At 42.6% G+C, this 20,443-nt stretch overlaps 1 protein-coding gene across 2 annotated transcripts in view; it reads left to right on the top strand.

The window, feature by feature from the left end:
* GATAD2B (GATA zinc finger domain containing 2B) overlaps window positions 1-20,443 on the top strand; it is a 91,420-nt gene that overhangs the window by 44,346 nt on the left and 26,631 nt on the right. The window lies entirely within an intron of this gene.

Here is a 20,443-nt window from a genome sequence, read left to right as displayed (position 1 = left end):
TGCTCAGCGGGAAGCCTGCTTCTCCCTCTCCCACTCCCCCTGCTTGTGTTCCCTCTCTCGCTGTGCCTCTCTCTGTCAAATAAATAAATAAAATCTTAAAAAAAAAGTATCCTTCTCTGGTGTCAGTATGAACTCAACAAGTTTTAATATATGTACATGTATTTCCTTTTCCCGAGAGGACTCAGAAGCCGTGACACCACTGTGGCAGTGAGCACACTTAACGCCAGATCTCGGTTTCTAAGTGCCGTTCTCCAAAAAGAAGCTAGAGTTCCATGGCACCAGGGTGGTGCAGTTGGTTAAGTGTCCAACTCTTAGTTTCGGTTCACGTTGTGATCCTGGGTTGTGAGACTGAGCCCGGGGTCGTGAGTTTTGAGCTGCACTGGGGGTGGGGGGTGCTGGCTGCTTCGAAGACTCTCCCTCTGCCCCTCTCCCCACTTTTTCACACTCTCCCCCCCCCAAATAAAAATAAATCTTTTTTTTCTTTTTTTTTTTTTTAAGATTTTATTTATTTGAGAGAGAGAATGAGATAGAGAGCATGAGAGGGAGGAGGGTCAGAGGGAGAAGCAGACTCCCTGCCGAGCAGGGAGCCCTATGCGGGACTCGATCCAGGGACTCCAGGATCATGACCTGAGCCGAAGGCAGTCGCTTAACCAACTGAGCCACCCAGGCGCCCTAAAAATAAATCTTAAAAAAACCAAAAAACTAGTTCCTTGGAGAAATGACTAGGGCAGAAAAAAATCATATGGACCTGAACTATCACATAGGTACCAGAAAGTAACAAAATGCTTTAAAAAGAAAAAATGGTAAGCCAATGTGAAGGAGCTTCCAACAGCCAGATCTGGGACAATTTGAAGAACAAAATAAGTAATGATAGTTAATGGGTTACAACCCATAGGTTAAAATAAATATCCACAAGTCCTTGCTGCTATAAATAAATATTTGAATAAATAGGAGACAGCTGTTTATTACAGTAAAACTCTAATAAATATAGAAGGAATGATGGAAACGTTAGGCAAATACTAGTAATTGTTGCAGGCAAGAACGGTCTATAAATGCTAAAATTAGTGGGTGGAAGTTTAATGGAAAATGAGATTTGGCATAGCCTCAAAAGTATCTCCTCTTGGTAACTTTTCAGTGGAGAAACCTGTCAAACACCACCTCAGTCAAGTGATTACAGTTAATACATCATACCACAGCATGTTGACATCGTGTACTTCTGATAGGATACAACATTGCTTTTGTGATATTCTTGTCAAAAATATATAACCTCAGTCTAATGAGAAAACATCAGGTAAACCCAAATTTAGGGGCATTTTACCAAAACCTGGCCAGTACTCTTCAAAACTGTGAAGGTGAAGAGAGTAAGAAACTGTCAACTGTTTGGAGGAGACACGTAGGAAACATTACAAGTAAGCATTACAAGTAAGCGCAGGGTGGGGCTGCAGATTGAACGCGGAGCAGCTGTGGGAGTCCAGCTGTCTGTGAGTAATTAAGCCAGACATTAATGAGATTTGTAGGAAAAAATGTAAAATGATGCCACTCTTCTCACTATATTGGTTTGGGGGGGGGAGTTATTTTTTTATAAAGGATTTGTCATGTTAATGTGGGCTTATTTATTTTTTTAACGAATTAACATTTTAAAATTCTGTTTTAATTTCTAATATGGACTATTGATAGCTGTAGCCCATAAACAAAATCTCTTTGGAGTCCTTCATTTTTGCAAGTGTCCTCTTAAAGGGATCCTGAGGTCAAAAAGTTTTGAGAACCAGGGGAGTGCCTCTTAACAGCTGCAGCAAAGATCTAAAAATACAATGGCTCAAACAATATAGAAAGTATCTCTTTCATGTAATTGCCTAAGGCAGGTGGTTCCTGTTGCTCTGTTGTTTCAAGTGGTAGTTCAGTAACTCCCATTTCTTTTGCATGAACTTTTGTACTGATCCCTAGGACAGTGGTTCTCATGCTTTAGTGGACAGAGAGAGTCACCTGGAGGGCTTGTTAAAACACAATTCCTAGCCCCCATCCCCGGCATTTCTGATTCATAGGTGTGGGATGGGGCTTGAAAGTTGCATAGCCAACAAATTCCACAGGGATGCTGATGCCTTAGCAGGGGTGTCAATTTCCAGGGTATTGTCCTTCTCTGCAGGGTTGAAACTGGGTGGCAGCCAATGGGAAGGGGAAAGAGCATGGGAGTGTTTGCCTACCTTTTATAGTTCTTAGCCAGGAACCTGGTGGCACATATCACTTCCTTTTTATTCCGTTGGCAAGAGTCTAGCAAGGGAGGCTAGGAAGTACAGTGGAGCTGAACAGTCATGTGGCCAGTACTTCTATTACTGTGGGAAAAAGAGAAATAATTTTGATGGGCATTGAGTAACAATATTATCAAGACATCAGAAGAGTAAATACTTGAATAGGCTTAATTAACTAGGGAATGTGTTTTAGGAGGGTGGTACAGACATATATAGAAGTGAGACTGTTTTTTTTTTGAAGATTGGGACAGAGTGGCTTGGTTAAGAGAGCAGAGTAGAGAAGGCCAGGCAGTAAAAGTAATAATGGAAGATAAAACATACTGTAAGAAGGTTGATCGGATTTATACCATAAATTGAAACAGCAGGAAGTCAGCTGAGAAACCTAAGGACCTTGAGATCTTCTCTGTTGGTGATGCTCTGTATTATTTTTGCACTCTAAATCGTAGTCACAAACACTGTTCTGGGGCCCTTGATGCCCTGGTTGCTAATTACCCAAATAGTGCACCCGATCATAATTTCCAGGGGTGGCAGTGGCATGTGTATTCATGCCCTCACTTCCCTGGCCCACAAAACCAAATCAAAAATGGAAAGCCAAGACTTCACTAACCATCTAGAATAGGGTGGGGATATTGTATAGAGGTTGAGGCTTCTTGCTTTAGAAATGGGAAGATGTTTATGCCCAGAATAACCACCAGAAATCTTCATCTAGTCAGGGGGCTGAATAATCCTGAAATAGCAGAAATTACTCTGTTCTCCCCTTGAAATTAGAATTCTTTAGCATTTGCTCAGTCTTAGGCTCCTCCCCTATCCCCTGCTAAAACAGCATAAAGGGTCCAGTTATTCTTTTAACAAATAATTATTGAATGATTTTTAAGTGCCAGGAACTTAACCTAGAACTGGTGATGTAGCCGTGAACAAAGTAGACAAGTCCTCACTCCATAGACCTTTAAAAATCAGTGGGGGAGGAAACCTGCAATAAGCAAATGCATACCCTGTCAAAAAACCAAAGTGAAGGGGCGCCTGGCTGGCTCAGTTGGAGGAGCACACAACTCTTGATCTTGGGGTTGTGAGTTTGAGCCTCACGTTGGGTGTGGAGATTACTTAAAAATAAAATCTTAAAAGTAATAACCACAGTGGAGTTTAGGCAAAAGGATTAAATGTGCCTTTGTTTTCGGCGTAGATCAGTTTAAGTCGGATTCATGATATTCCCCTAAGAAGAGTTTAAGACAAATTCTAATTCAGTGTCATATATGTAATTTTTGCATCTTTAATTTGGAGAAGTAAGTCTTGGCTCAGCAGGAAGTTGATAAAAGTGAATTGTACTTTTCTTTGGACTCCAGCTTCTTTCTTTACAGGCTTGATGGCTTTTGTAGCAGCTTTAGGGGTGTTGGCGGTAATCTCCCAGCGTCTCCAGAGTTGTGCCAGGTTGTTTTCTCTGATTGGCCGGATTTATTTCCAACCTTGCCAGATATATTGTTAGTATGATAAGCACTTTAGGGTGTGGTATGTCCTGTGTGTTTCTATCCTGTATGGAGAGTAGGTTGGTCGCTTTGGTTCAGTATTAGCCACGCCTCTTCCAAATGAGAAATAGTTAATAAAGCTCAGATACCCACATTGATTCATACTCTTCTGAAGCCCTTGTCCACACCCTTTACTATTTCACCAATTGATGGATTCTAGAGATTGCTACCATTAGGAGTGGAAGCAGCCTCTAAAATGATCCAGTAAAACAGTACATTTGGAGATAATTTCACTCTTTGTAGCACCTAAGATGAAACCTGTTGTATAGCCATTTTGTTACCCCTTAGGGGCTCTTACCCCCATTGAGGAATTTGTTTTGTAGTTTGGTTTATATGTGTGTGAGTTCCTTTAGGGAACTGAAATAGAGAGCTTGCATCCTGGGAAAGTGCAGAATTAATTGCTGGGAATGATTGGCAATAGGAGGCATTAGGTAACTTGGAAGGAGCTCAGCTGCCTGTTTCATATTTGAGTAGGTTGAAGATGTGCAGAACAGAATCCTTGCCCTGCAGGACCTTGACGTGCAGTCTGCTTCCAGTTTGGTGGGGGACAAATGGCCATTCATTCTGCTGTATGGTTGCAAGTAGAGAGCACAGGCCCATAATCTCTGAAGCACTGTTGAGATAGGGTTTACATGTGTGATTATGTTTGTCCCTTGAAAGTACAGGAATTGTCGTGGAGGAGCTTTAGTAGGCCTACTTTTTGTGGAATAAATACCAAGCTGGGCTACAACTTACAACATTCTCCCTTCTCTGTAATGACTAATTTAGTATATAGAGCTGTGAATATTCCTGAGGTATATTCTGGAGAAATTTTTGTGAAGCCAAAGTCTTGTGAGATCTTCCTGTGGCTTGTAGATCACTGCTCTTTCCCTGTCATGACCACCTCCTCGCTGTAGTTTCCTCAAAGTGCAAAAATGTGGGTTACCTTCACAGGGCATGAATTCAGCGGCCTCTGGCTTTTATTAGTCTGTTTACGGGAATGTGGGTGTAGTAAATACGTGGTTTACGTGTGTGCTGCCATATGTTGTATCTGTGGAAGATGATAATGGAATAAAAGTCTTTACTGATGGAACAGAATGTTAGAGGTGACCGTCAATGATACGAAGCTGGCTACACTTGCCATCCTTGGTGTGGTGGAAGGGATGTGTCCCGGGTACTGGAATTAGACCTAGATTTTGTGAGCTTTTTTTTTTTTTTAAAGATTTTATTTATTTATTTGACAGAGAGATAGAGAGAACAAGTAGGCAGAGATGCAGGCAGAGGGAGAGGGAGAAGCAGGCTCCCCTCCGAGCAGGGAGCCCGATGCAGGGCTCGATCCCAGGACCCTGGGATCATGACCTGAGCCAAAGGCAGCCGCTTAACCGACTGAGCCACCCAGGCGCCCTTGTGAGTTTTTTTGTTGTTGTTTGGGTTTTGTTTTGGTTTTTTTTCCCCTTAAGATTTTAACTTTAAGGGCGCCTGGGTGGCTCAGTTGGTTAAGCATCTGCTTTCGGCTCAGGTCATGATACCAAGATCCTGGGATCAAGCTCCACATCAGACTCACTGCTCAGTGGGGAGTCTGCTTCTCCCTCTCCCTTTGTCTGCAGCTCCCCCTGCTTGTGCTCTTTCTCTGTCAAATAAATAAAATCTTTTAAAAAATTAAAAAAAAATTATCTTTAATCTCTATGCCCAGCGTGGGGCCAGCCAATTGCCCTTAGACCTAGGTTTTCGTGGTGACTCTGCTATTTATTGTGTGACCTTCGGCAGGTTTGTTTAGTCTTCCTGAGTCTCAGTTACCTCATTCATAGGATGGGTGGGGATCATACAGACCACACAGGAGTGTGCTGAGAATTAAATGAAATACTGTTTCTGTGGTTCTTAGCCCACAGTTTTGGTATTTAGCCATCACTCAACTGTTGTTCTTCTATTTTGCCTTCCTCTTTGCCCCCAGATACACCTTGCTACTTTTCCTACTGAAGTGCACCTTCCCCCAACTGTTTTCAGATTTGTGTGATGAATGTATCACCTGAAAAATGGTTTATCTGAGAAGAGGCTCTTCCAAACATGTGTGTATGAAATGTACCTAGGAGATATTCTTCAGAGCAATGTGAAAGATCTCAACCATTCAAAACTCCTCTCTCCTTCTGCCCATTGTTATTAGTGCCCTGGGATAAAACATGAAAAAGATTTTTTTTCTCCTTTTAAGTGTTATTTTAATAATATTCCTACAGAACGCCTACATTTGTTGTATTTTGCACAAAGAAAAACAGTTTTATAGCTAAGTTCTGAAGGAGGTTGGAAAAATGTGTCTCACTCCTCTTCCTTTAATTATATACACTCTAGATTGCAACTTGCCTGTTTCTTTTATGAAGGTTTAGGGCAATCATTTTTTTTAAGGTTTTATTTATTTAATAGAGCGGGGGCAGGGGGTAGAGGGGCAGAGGGAGAGGGAGAAGCAGGCTCCCCACTGAGCAGAGAGCCTGATAACGCTGGCCTGTTCCAGGACCCTGGGATCATGACCTGAGCTGAAGGCAGATGCTTAACCGACTGAGCCACCCAAGTGCCCCTATGGCAGTCATTCTTAAATTATAGAGTGCCTAATAATCACCAGGAAAACATAAAATGCAGATCCTTTGCTCAAGGAATTCCAGTTTATTACTTTGAAATGGGCCTCCGAAAATGCATTTTAAACAAATGTCTGTATTAATTCTGGTGTAGGTAGTCTAAAACAATACTTAGGGAAACACTGATTTAAAGTCAAAGAAAAATGACAAAACGAAACATGTCTTGGGTGCTATCCATGGGTCACACACACCTTGGTCTTCATTGTCTTCTGTAGACATATTTCTCCAAACCTACTGCGGGAAAGGACCGGTATTTTGTTTTGTTTTCTATACAGCAGGGACCAATACAGTGAAATGAATTACTAGAAAAGGAAGATAAAAGGTATACAAGAGGGGTGCCTGGGTGGCTCAGTTGTTAAGCTTCTGCCTTCAGCTCAGGTCATGATCCCGGAGTCCTGGGATCGAGCCCCGCATCAGGCTCCCTGCTCAGTGGGGAACCTGCTTCTCCCTCTCTCACTCCTCCTGCTTGTGTTCTCTCTCTCTCTCTCTCTCTCTGTCAAATAAATAAATAAAATCTTTGGGGGGGGGAAGGTATACAAGAATGCAAGCCCAGTATATTATTGTTAGATTCAACAGTCAAAAAATGACTGTCAAATTAACATGAAAGTCTGTAAATTCTTACCCTCAGCTGATCCTTATCTTGTTGCAGAGTGGTAACTAACAGTTCACAGGCCAGCACCAGTCCGTGGATCACACTTCAAATAGTGTTGTTCTTCAGAAATGAAAATGATTTTGTGTTGAAATTGGCAAGCTGGAAACAGCTTGTCTCTCCTGCAATTCCCAGGAAGTCTGATTTCTTCATCTATGAAATTGAGACAGTTTTACTACTTTGCCTATCTTATAGGAATGTTGGGAGGATCATATAAAATGTAATGTATGTAAAAAGTACATTGAAAACTGGGGCACCTGGGTGGCTCAGTCAGTTGAGTGTCTGACTCTTGGTTTTGGCTCGGGTCATGAACCCAGGGTCATGAGATCGAGCCCCATGTTGCGCTCTGTGCTCAGTGCAGAGTCTGCTTGCCATTCTCTCTCCCTCTGCCATTTCCCCTGCTTGTGCTCATGTGCACGTGTGTGCGCGCTCTCTCTCAAATAGGACCCCTGGGTGGCTCAGTCAGTTAAGCATCTGCCTTCAGCTCAGGTCATGATCTCGGGGTCCTGGGATTGAGCCCCACATTGGGCTCCCTGCTCAGGGGGGAGTCTGCTTCTCTCTCTCTCTCTCTCTCTCTCAAGTAAGTAAATAAAATCTTAAATATCTTTTTTAAAAGTACATTGCAAACTTAAAAAACTAGTGTAAGTTACATTAATCATCACAAACATTTATCGAATATATCATTGAACAGGGAGTTTGTCAGCAGCCAGGGATGTAGAGAGATACGGCAAGGAGCTTACTATTCAGTATGTATTTGCCACTTTTAAGGTGAGCAATATGCATAACTGATTAAATTCCAAATCCCTAAAAATTTCCTAGACTTGAGCAGTCTTGCTGTGGACTCCAGTAGCATGCTTACATTTTTAAAAATGTATAACGTGGTGATGTTTCTTTTTTTTTTTTTTTAAGATTTTATTTATTTATTTGAGACAGAATGAGAGAGAGCATGAGAGGGAGGAGGGTCAGAGGGAGAAGCAGACTCCCTGCCGAGCAGGGAGCCCGATGCGGGACCCGATCCCGGGACTCCAGGATCATGACCCGAGCCGAAGGCAGTCGCTTAACCAACTGAGCCTCCCAGGCGCCCGTGATGTTTCTTTGTAATAATTCCAAAATAAGAACTTTTCAAGGCAAGTAAGATACTTCTCTAATAGATTGGAAACATTTTGGAGTCAGGCACCCTTTTGAGTGAAAGTTTCTGGTATTCCTTGTAGGATCCTTTCCTGTTAATCCTGGAGCATATTACCCCTTCTCTCAACTGGCTTCTAGTCTTGGGCTTTCTGTTCAACCCCACACCCTTTCTTTCCCTCTCCTCTACCTGGCTTCTCCTCTCAGAGTGCTTGCAAGAGAGATCCTTGAAGCCAGGAATTCATTCAACAAAATAATTTTTGAGTGCCTGTCATGTATAGGTTAGGTGCAAGAGATAAGTAAATGAGTAATACATATGGTTCCTGACCTCTGGGGTCTCACAATTTTTTAAGGGAAATGGACAAGTAATTTAGTAATGAGACAGGTAGTGAGGTGTTCAAAATGTTTTGGGAACATTAAGGAAGAAAAATACTGCCTGGGGGGGCGCCTGGGTGGCTCAGTTGTTAAGCATCTGCCTTCGGCTCAGGTCATGATCCCAGGGTCCTGGGATCGAGCCCCACGTAGGGCTCTCTGCTCTGCAGGAAGCCTGCTTCTCCCTCTCCCACTCCCCCTGCTTGTGTTCCCTCTCTCGCTGTGTCTCTCTCTCTCTCTCAAATAAAGAAAATCTTTAAAAAAAGAAAAGAAAAATACTGCCTGGGAGAACGGGGAAGCTTTCATACATAGAGTGACCATCTAAATTTACCCTCGAAACTGAGACACTATCAAAAGGAAAAGGGATGCTTTTTATCATTATGAGGGGACAGTGGGTATAAACTGGTACTGTTCCATGCAAACTAGTACACACTGTCACCCTATTCATAAAAGAAATGTCTTTGTATCGTATTAAAGTAAGAGTTGAAAGATTTCCTAAGTAAAGAAAATATTACACAGTTAAGCTTGGAAGCCTGAGAGAATATGTAGATATGCCTGGCCCATAAAATACTTAGGGGAGGAGTGGCAGAAGATAAGTTTCTAAAGGTAAATTGGGACCAAATGATGTAAGGACCTATGTGCTATTGTTGTAGGTAATGGGAAGTCTTTGATACTAAGTCTGAGATAGTAAGATTACACTTTTTTCTTGCTTTTTTTGCGATCACTTCTCTGGCTCTCTCAAAGATGAATGGGTAGGGGCAGGGGAGTCTTAACATGCTGATACCACAAGGTCATGGAAAGTATTTGCTGTAGATTAGGAGAGAAAAGATGGTATTCTGAAGAGTGGCAGGAAAGTTGAAAGAATGGAGAAACTCTGGAGATACTTAAATCTTTAGAGATACTTATGTGGGGAAAAGTCACTCTGCTTCCAGGACACCTGCTCCTGGCTTCCTTTCTATCGCACAGACCACTTCCCATCTTACTTGCTAGGTGTTGTCCTCAGTTCGTAAGTGTTGGACTCTTCTCTGTTTGCTCTCACTTTTTCTAAATGGTTTTGTTTTACCCCCATGACTTCACGCTCTGTTTGTATGTTTAGGGCTCCTGAACTTGCATCTTCACCCTAAACATTTCCTCGTAGCTCTAGCTTGTGTCTCAGGCATTTCAGGCTTACTGTGTTAGAGAGCTACACTTTTCATTTTTCACTCCAGACATCCCACTATTCACCATTTTCATGGAAGACATCATTCACTCACTTGTAGAGATAAAAGATCTGGAGTCATCCTTGACTATTCTTTTTCTCATATTTCACATCCAGTGCATCAGTATTTCTCTTGTTCCTTCTTTCTCTCTCTCTCTCTTTTTTAAGATTTTATTTATTTATTTGCCAGAGAGAGCTCAAGAGAGAGCACAAGCAGGGGGAGCAGCAGAGGGAGAAGCAGGAGAAGCTCCCCCGATGAGCAGGGAGCCCAATGCAGGACTCGGTCCCAGGACCCTGAGATCATGACCTGAGCTGAAGGCAGACGCTTAATCAACTGAGCCACCCAGGCATCCCTCTTGTTCCTTCTTTCAGTTGTATATCCTAACTGATACTCCTGATTCAAGGCCATACCTGATTTGGTCCCTAGATTTACCTCCTACCTCATTTCCTACCGCTCTCCATCTTGGATATGGCATTTCATCTACACTTTTTTTTTTTAGCTGTTTCTTGCACATATTAGGCACCTGTCTCAAGCAGCATTCTTGCTGTTTCCTGTACTCATTACATTCGCTCTCAGATACATGCAAACCTCACTTCCTCACTTAATTTAGGAGCTAGAACTTTCCTTACTGCTTTAAGAATAGTCCCCCCGGCCCCCCCATCTGACGCTCTCTAACCCATTTTCATGCTTAACCTTTTTAGAGGTACTTATCCCTACTTCACATACGTATGTTTTATTTATTTACTGTTTTCTCTTTCCCACTGGAATGTTAAGCCCAGGAGGATAAAGACTAGTACCTAGAATAATGCTAATAATAAGTAGTAGGCATTTCATAAATCTTGTATTTCATAGAATCTAAGGGCATGCCCTTAGATTTCATGCTCTGTCTGGGCACGCCCCTCTCCCAATACCTCTAACTGTCCACCAAGCTGGAAGCTCCTGCACCCCATATTTTTTGGATTTTACGGGGGCTTCGTCACATAGGCTTGACGGATCATTAACTCCATTTCCAGCCCCTCTCCCCTGTCTGGAGGATGGGGATGGAGAGTGAAAGTTTCAAGCTTCTAATTAGGCCGTGGTCTTACTGGTGACCAGCCCCCAGCTGGGAGCCATCCAAGCACCCACCCAGATGCGCCTCATTAGAACAAAAGATGCTCCTAGTGTTCTTATCACTTAGGAAATTACAAGACTTTTAGTGGCTCTGTGCCAAGAACGGGGGGCAGAGTCACCTCACACAAGCCCAACAGTAACCGTATCCATAGTTCGGGAGGCTGCCCACGCTTCACCTTCATACTGCTGCTCAGTGCAGCATCAACAGTGTGCATTCTGCCGCGTTACGTTCCTGTTCTCTGGGGTCAAATGAAAGGTCTCCTTTTGAAATAGGAGTCTGTTCTGTTCGCCCCCCCCCCTTTTCAGTTAAAACAGTCTAAAAACTTTTCAATTTTTAAGAAAATAGAAAATGTTTAAATATATGTAAAAACGTAAAGAATAGAACAACGAACAGCTTATATAACTACCATCTTCAGTTAACAATACATTTTGCCATATTTGCTTCATTGGTATGTAGCATATGCATAGTTTTTCTGAACCATTTCAAAGTAAGCTTTAGACTTCTAGGTACTTAAGATTTGCTGTTAGGCAGAATAATGCCCCTTCCCCCAAGATAGCCACTTTCTAATTACTAGAACCTGTGAATATTTTCCACTTCCCTGGCTAAGGGGAATTAAGATAGCAGATGGAATTAAGGTTGCTAATCAGCTGACCTTAAAATAAGGATAGTAGTCTGTATTGTCCAGGTGGGCCCAGTGTAATCACAAGGGTCCTTAACATGGAAAAGGGCAGAAGAGAGTCAGGAAGATGACAGTTTGGTTTGGGGGTCAGGGGGGCATCATTGACGACTTTGAAGATGGGAGAAATGGCCATGACTGGGGAAAGCAGTATCTAGCTTATAAGAGGCAAGTCTCCAGAAGGAATGTAGAAGACCTATTTGCCGATGCCCTGAATTTAGCCCAGCAAGACCCATTTCAAACTTCTGACTTCCAGACTATAGGATAATAAATTTGCACTATTTAAGCCACTGACTTTGTAATAGTTTCTTACAACAACCATAGAAAACTTATACAGTTGCTTCTCCAAAAAAATAAAAACGATTTCCGGGGCGCCTGGGTGGCTCAGTTGGTTAAGCAACTGCCTTCAGCTCAGGTCATGATCCTGGAGTCCTAAGATCAAGCCCACGTCGGGCTCCCTGCACAGTGGGGAGTCTGCTTCTCCCTCTGACCCTCTCCCCTCTCATGTTCTCTCTCACTCTCTCTCTCTCAAATAAATAAATCTTAAAAAAAAAAAAAAAAAAGGTAGGGGCGCCTGGGTGGCTCAGTTGTTAAGCATCTGCCTTCGGCTCAGGTCATGATCCCAGGGTCCTGGGATCGAGCCCCGCATCGGGCTCCCTGCTCCGCGGGAAGCCTGCTTCTCCCTCTCCCACTCCTCTGCTTGTGTTCCTGCTCTCGCTATCTCTCTCTCTGTTAAATAAATAAATAAAATCTTTAAAAAAAAAAAAAAGATTTCCTATACAACCACAGTACCTTTTGAAGAGACCAGTCTCTCCCTGTAACATCATCTGCATTTTGGATTTGTCATATTGTTTCCATGTGGTACCATTTAGCTTGCTTTCTGATTCTCTGTATCTCTTGTAAAGTGGACTTCATTGTGAAGGTTACATGTTTTTGGCAAAAATACTTCGTGGAGGATACTGTGTACTTTATACTGTATCCTAGCAGGAGGCGTATCATATCTGATAGTCTCACTGTTTGCACTGCCATATTCGATCCCTGGGTTAAGGTGACAGCAAGATCTCTCCATTGTGAAAGTATGTTTTTCCCTTTGCACTTAGCAGTCTGTGGAGTTATTTTGTTTATTGAAGCTGGGAGGCCTATCTGCTCTGAAAAGATACTAAAGTAGTTATTATAAGTATAAAATTTACACTTTCAGATTGTCATTTTTTACTCTGGAGTATGGCAGACCATATAACCTTAAAATCCTTTGTAATTCCATTACGAAACACCTAGTAATACTGGGTAAAGTGTGACAGACTTTTTTTTTTTTTTTTTTTAAACAAACTTCCTTTTAAATGCATAGCTAAGCCTGAAAGAAATAAGGAAAATCCTCAGGGGCAACAAATGAAAGGGGAACTGAGAATGAGCAGAGTGTATGGACTTAATGCCGTGACAGTTCTGGGGGCTTTTCTAGTCTCAGTAACCAGAAGACTTGCTTTTTAATGCTTTTTTAATGCTCTAATGCTTGGGGTCCAGAGACAAAGCATTAGGCCTGGAGCAGAGTTAGAGATGAGAATCCCCTTATAAGGCTCCTGCTCTCATGGCAGAGATGACCTTAATAAAAAAATCCCATTCCTTAGTTCAGAGAAACCAGGAAACTTCTGTCACACTCTGGGTTCTGATTAGGGATGGGTGGGAATATGCCCTGAAAATTTAAGTATGGGCCTGCACTCATATAGGTTTAAATTATTTTCATCTGGAGAAAACCAAGCCGAGAAATAAATATAAAAAATTATTCAGAACCCTTTATTCCCTCGGGGTAACTGGCAGAAGCATATAAAAAACTACTCTGGAGGAACAGGTCCACAATCCAAATCACACAGGATTCCTACAGATAAAGTCCCAATGAAAATAAGGCTCACAATAAAAAATGACAAAAAGTACAAGAAACAATTCATTTACCATGAATAAGAATCACTGTTATAGGGGCGCCTGGGTGGCTCAGTTGGTTAAGCGACTGCCTTCGGCTCAGGTCATGATCCTGGAGTCCCAGGATCGAGTCCCGCATCGGGCTCTCTGCTCGGCAGGGAGTCTGCTTCTCCCTCTGACCCTCCTCCCTCTCATGCTCTCTATCTCTCGTTCTCTCTCTCTCAAATAAATAAATAAAATCTTTAAAAAAAAAAATCACTGTTCTAAAAATCAGTAGGAGCTGAAACTTCAGATAATAAATCTCTTGATTATAGCTTATAAAATAAGTATATTTAAACTACTAAGTACAAAGATTTTGAACGAAGAGAAAAAATAATTTGGGGGAGACAGATTTGAAAAAAGAACCAAATAGAATATCTAAAACTGCAGAATATGGTCTTCTATTTAGCAGGCCAGGCACTGAGTGAAATAGAAACAAAACAAAACAAAAAAAACCTCCCAAGGAGCTTAACATTTTAGTGGGTGGAAAACAGTCCACCAAATATCAATGTGGAATATTAGTCATAAAAAGGAAGGAAATCTTGCCTTTTTCGACAACATGGTTGGACCTTGGGGGCATTATTCTCAGATAAGTGAGACAGAGAAAAGTACCATCTCACTTACATGTGGAATCTAAACAAAACAAAAAACTCACAGAGAACATATTAATGGTTGCTTGTGGGGGTGGGTGGATGAAGTGGGTGAAGCTGCTCAAAAGGTACAAACTTCTAGTTACAAAATAAATAAATTACAGAGATGCTTTTTAATCATGGAGACGCAGCGTACAGCACGGCGTGACCATAGCTAACAATACTGTGTTCCAGGGGCGCCTGGTGGCTCAGATGGTTGAGCGTCTGCCTTCGGCTCAGGTCACGGTCCCAGGGTCCTGGGATCGAGCCCCGCCTCGGGCTCCTTGCTCAGTGAGGAGCCTGCTTCTCCCTCTGCCGCTCCCCCTGCTTGTGCTCTCCCCCTCTCTCTCTCTGGCAAATAAATAAATAAAATCTTAAAAATACTGTATTACATATTTGAAAGTTACTGAGTGGATTTTTTTTTTTTTTCAAGATTTTATTTATTTGACAGAGGGAGAGAGAGGAAGAGTACAAGCAGGGGGAGCGGAAGTCAGAGGGAGAAGCAGGGTCCAGGCTGAGCAGGGAGCCGGATGTGGAGCTCAATCCCAGGACCCTGAGATCATGACCTGAGCGGAAGGCAGACGCTTAACCAGCTGAGCCACCCAGGCGCCCCTAAGCGAGTGGATCTTAAAAGTTGTCATCACAAGAAAAAATTTAACTGTATGGTGATGGATAGTAAGACTTATTGTGGTCATTATTTCACAACATGTACAAATGAAAGGTCATTATGTAGATTTGAAACTAATATGCTATATGTCAACTATATCTCAATTTAAAAAAAAAAAGGGCAAGTATAACTGGTCCTGAATGTAGGATGAGAACCCAAATACATGAAGTCCTGAAGGCCAAGCGTAGAAAGCACTTAAGAGGGAAGGAATATTGGGAGTGTCTGGGTGGCTTTAGTTGGCTAAGCATCCAACTCTGGGTTTGGCTCAGGTCGTGATCTCAGGGTTGTGAGATTGAGCCTTGTGTCGGGTGCTGTGCTGGGCACGGAATCTGCTTGAGATTTTCGTTCTTGCTCTGCACACCACCACCCCCAACTTGTGTGTGCTCCTTCTCTCTCTCTCAAAAAAAATAAAAATAAAAAGGAAGGAATACTGATTTGATTAAATACTGCTGAAAGTTCAAGTAAAATGAGGATTGATTTTTTTAAAAAGTTTAGGAGAGGGCACCTGAGTGGCTCAGTCGTTAGGCGTTGGCCTTCAGCTCAGGTCATGATCCCAGGGTCCTGGGATCGAGCCCCGCGTCGGGCTCCCTGCTCCACGGGAGGCCTGCTTCTCCCTCTCCCACTCCTCCTGCTTGTATTCCCTCTTTCGCTGTGTCTCTCTCTGTCAAATAAATAAATAAAATCTTTAAAAAAAAAAAAAAAAGATTCTCTGTCTCCGGGGCACCTGAGTGGCTCAGTCGTTAAGCGTCTGCCTTCGGCTCAAGTCATGATCCTAGGGTCCTGGGATCGAGTCCCGCATCGGGCTTCAGGCTCAGCGGGAAGCCTGCTTCTCCCTCTCCCACTCCCCCTGCTTGTGTTCTGCTCTCTCTATCTCTGTCTCTGTCAAATAAATAAAATCTTAAAAAAAAAAAAAAAAAGATCTAATCTCCTTTTAAAAAAAAGTTTAGGAGAAAAACTATTGGATTTGGTAGCATCAAGTTAACTAGTGACTTGGAAAAGATCGTTTCTTTTAATGAGGAGCCTGCATCTCCCTCTGCCGCTCCCCCTGCTTGTGCTCTCCCTCTCTGTGGCAAATAAATAAATAAAATCTTAAAAATACTATATTACATATTTGAAAGTTACTAAGTGGATCTTTTTTCTTTTTTTCAAGATTTTATTTATCATGTTGATGGGAACAAAATCTGAACTGAAGTAGTTCTGAGAGAAAAGAGAGGAGGAGAGAAAGTAGAGACAGTAGAGAGAACACTTTTGAGGAATTTTGCTATAGACTGTACAGGGAAATGAGGCAGTAAATGGAATAGGACAAGAGGTCATGGGAGGAGCGCCTGGGTGGCTCAGTCGTTAAGCGTCTGCCTTTGGCTTGGGTCACAATCCCAGGGTTCTGGGATCAAGCCCCACAATGGGCTCCCTGCTCAGCGGGAAGCTTGCTTCTCCCTCTCCCCCCACCCCCCTGGCTTGTGTTCCCTCTCACGCTGTGTCTCTGTCAAATAAATAAATAAAATCTTAAAAAAAAAAAAAAAAAAAGGTCATGGGAAAATTTTCCCAAGGTGGAACTAGCACACCAAGTTGGTATGAAGATGGAATGATTCTTAACACTGGCTGAATAATGCAAACAACTAGGGCATTTGTTAAAGTACAGATGCTTGAATCCTGTGGCAGACCAATTAAATCAGAATGTTTAGGAGTAAGTGGGACCTGGTATCAGTTTGGTTTTTTGTTTGTTTTTTTTTTTACAGTTCCTTAGATGATTCTAATGTGATTCCAAAGTTGATGTGTTCTGCAGTAGATCAGTGAAATTAAAAACTCGGAAGATGTGGGGCTCCTGGGTGGCTGAGTTGGTTAAGCGTCTGCTTTCGGCTCAGGTCATGATCCCAGGGCCCTGGGATCAAGTCCCACATCGGGCTCCCAGCTCGGTGGGGAGTCTGCTTCTGCCTCTCCCTCTGCTTGTGCTGTCTCTCTCTCAAATGAATAAATAAAATCTTTTTAAAAAGCCTCAGAAGATATGTTTGTTAAATATCATATTCAACATAGCTAAAGAGAGAATAAGGAGTAGCAACGGGAGGAAATTACACAGAATGCAGCATAGAGATAGAAAGAAATGGAAAATATGACAAAAAGATTGAGATGTGGAGACCAGAGTAAGATGGCCCAAGATATATCTCATAGGGGTTCTAGGATAGAATAGGAAAAAATGAGATGGTAATAATGCTCAAAGAGATGAGATAATGGCTGAGAATTTTGCAGAATTGCTAAATATATCAGTCTTCAACTTCAGGAGAAAATAGCGAATCTTGAAAGGAGCAATAAAACAACACATTAGGGGGCGCCTGGGTGGCTCAGTTGTTGGGTGTCTGCCTTCGGCTCGGGTCACAATCCCAGGGTCCTGGGATTGAGTCCCACATCGGGCTCCCTGCTCAGTGGGAAGTCTGCTTCTCCCTCTCCCTCTGCCTGCCGCTCCACCTGCTTGTTCTCTCTCTGTCTCTGTCAAATAAATAAATAAAATCTTTTAAGGTTTTATCTATTTGACAGAGAAAGAGAGAGAGGGAACACAAGCAGGGGGAGTGGGAGAGGGAGAAGCAGGCTTCCCACTGAGCAGGGAGCCTGATGCAGGGCTCGATTGCAGGACCCTGGGATTGTGACCCGAGCCAAAGGCAGACACCCAACAACTGAGCCACCCAAGCGCCCCAATAAATAAAATCTTAAAAAAAAAAAACTAAACACATTAGATGCACATTAGTGATATTGAGTCTTGCAAAATATCAAAGACAAAGAAAGAACTTATGAAAGCAACCAGGGAGGAAAAAACATTACCACAAAGGAATGAAAATTAGACTTCAGTCAAAATTCTCAGCAACAAGAAAATGCCAGGAAAGTAGTATTTTCAAAGCACAGAGAAAAGGTAAGTGAATTAGAACTCTATGCTCATTCTAGAGTGAGGATGAAGTAAACATTTTCAGGGGGACTTAAATGTGTTTAGCAGTTAGATATTCTTTTTTAAATTTTTAAATTTTTTTTAAAGATATTATTTACTTAATTGACAGAGAGAGACAGTGAGAGAGGGAACACAAGCAGGGTGAGGGGCAGAGGGAGAAGCAGGCTTCCTGCAGAGCAGGGAGCCTGACGCGGGGCTTGATCCCAGGACCCTGAGATCATGACCTGAGCCAAAGGCAGACGCCTAACCAACTGAGCCACCCAGGCGCCCCTTAATTTTTTTTAATTCAATTAACATACAATGTATTATTGGTTTCAGAGCTACAAGTCTATGATTCATCAGTCTTTTTTTTTTTTTTTTTAAGATTTCATTTACTTATTTAAGAAATAGAGAGCACAGGAGAGGGGGGAGGGTCAGAGGGAGAAGCAGACTCTGCTGATCAGGGAGCCCGATGCAGGACTCGATCCAGGGACTCCAGGATCATGACCTGAGCCGAAGGCAGTCGCCTAACCAACTGAGCCACCCAGGCGCCCAGTGATTCATCAGTCTTATATATCACGTGCCCTCCTTAATGTCTATCACCCAGTTACCCCATCCCCCCACCCCCTCTCCTCCAGCAATCCTCAGTTTGTTTCCTATGATTATAAATCTCTTATGGTTTGTCTCCAACTCTGATTTCATCTTGTTTTATTTTTTCCTCTCTTCCCCTGTGATCCTCTGTTTTGTTTCTTAAATTCCACATATCAATGAGATCATATGATAATTGTCTTTCTCTGATTGACTTATTTCACTTAGCATTAAAACCCTCCAGTTCCATCCATGTCGATGCAAATGGCAAGATTTCATTTTTTTGATGGCTGAGTAGTACTCCATTGTATATATACACCACATCTTCTTTATCCATTCATCTGTCAGTGGACATCTGGGGTCTTTCCATAGTTTGACTGTTGTGGACATTGCTAGCAGTTAGGTGTTCTAAAAGAACTAAAAGGGGTATGTATCATGGGGCACCTGGGTGGCTCAGTTGGTTAAGCGTCTCCCTTCAGCTCAGGTCATGATCCTGGGGTCCTGGGATCAAGCCTTGCATCGGGCTCCCTGCTCAGCAGAGAGCCTGCTTCTCCCTCTCCCTCCGCCTGCCACTCCCCCTGCTTGTGCTCTCTCTCTCTCACTCTTTCTCTCTCTGTGTCAAATAAATAAATAAAATCTTTAAAAAAAAAGGGGGGGGTACGTATCAGGAGAGAAGAAGTTGAATTCCCTAAGATTGGCAGGACAAAAAGAAATTTGTGGGTATATCCAAGGTAGCTTTCACTATATGTAACCCACTAATAATGACTAATTTGAAGGACACCTAGGTGGCTCAGTTGGTTAAGTGTCCCACTCTTGATTTTGGCTCAGATCATGATCTCAGGGTTGTGAGATCAAGCCCTGCATCAGGCTCCACACTCAGCGCAGAGTCTGCTTGAGATGCTCTCGCTCTCCCTCTGCCCCTCCCCCCCACACGCTCGTGCGTGCGCTCTCTCACTCTCAAATAAATAAATAAAATATTTTCTAAAAATGACTAATTTGATAGAAGCTAAAAACCAAAATGGGACTGAAATAAAATAGAGGAAATGAATAAAGAAAATTTAAGTCAGTCCAGTCAAAACAAGGCATAAAAGACCAAAAGAGAAGCACAGAACAAGCAAGATAGTAAAATGAAGATGGTAGAAATGAAACTGAATATATGAGTAATCATGATAATAAATGTATATGGACTAAACTAGCCAGCTAAAGAAACATTATCAGGTTGAATGGAAAAACAAATTCAGGTAAATACTATCAAAAAGGCAGAGAAGGGGCGCCTGGGTGGCTCAGCCGTTAAGCGTCTGCCTTTGGCTCAGGTCATGGTCCCAGGGTCCTGAGATCGAGCCCCACATCGGGCTCCCTGCTCAGCGGGAAGCCTGCTTCTCCCTCTCCCCCTGCTTGTGTTCCCTCTCTCGCTGTGTCTGTCTCTCTCAAATAAATAAAATCTTGAAGGAAAAAAAAAGCACAGAAATTAAGAATGGAAAAGGATGTTCCAGCAGACAAAATAAGCTTTGAGGCCATAATTAGAGGAACTTTTAAGATAAAAGTAAATTTTTAAAAAGAAGAAGATATAGGCACACCTGGGTGACTCAGTTGGGTAAGCGTCTGGCTGTTGATCTCAGCTGAGATCTTGATCTCAGGGTTGTGAGTCAAGCCCCACATTGGGCTCCACTGGGTGTGGAGCCTACTTAGAAAAAAAATTTTTTTTAAAAGCCTACTTAGAAAAATATTTTATTTTATTTTTTATTTTATTTTTTTAAGATTTTATTTATTCCTTTGACAGAGAGAGACACAGCGAGAGAGGGAACACAAGCAGGGGGAGTGGGAGAGGGAGAAGCAGGCTTCCCGCGGAGCAGGGAGCCCGATACGGGGTTCGATCCCAGGACCCTGGGACCATGACCTGAGCCGAAGGCAGACGCTTAACGACTGAGCCACCCAGGCGCCCCTTAAAAGATTTTTTTTTTTGTAAAAGATTTTATTTATTTATTTGAGAGAGAGAGAATGAGAGAGAGCACATGAGAGGGGAGAGGGTCAGAGGGAGAAGCAAACTCCCCGCCAAGCAGGGAGCCCAATGCGGGACTCGATCCAGGGACTCCAGGATCATGACCTGAGCCAAAGGCAGTCTCTTAACCAACTGAGCCACCCAGGCGCCCTTAAAAGATTTTTTTAAATTTTAAGTACAATCTATTCCCCCAACGTG

This window comes from Mirounga leonina, unplaced genomic scaffold, assembly GCF_011800145.1.
Source record: "Mirounga leonina isolate KUSES-001 unplaced genomic scaffold, KU_Mleo_1.0 Mir_154, whole genome shotgun sequence".
Lineage (NCBI taxonomy): Eukaryota > Metazoa > Chordata > Mammalia > Carnivora > Phocidae > Mirounga > Mirounga leonina.
Note: the sequence above shows the minus strand (reverse complement) of the source record. Positions and strands in the feature narration are given on the sequence as shown.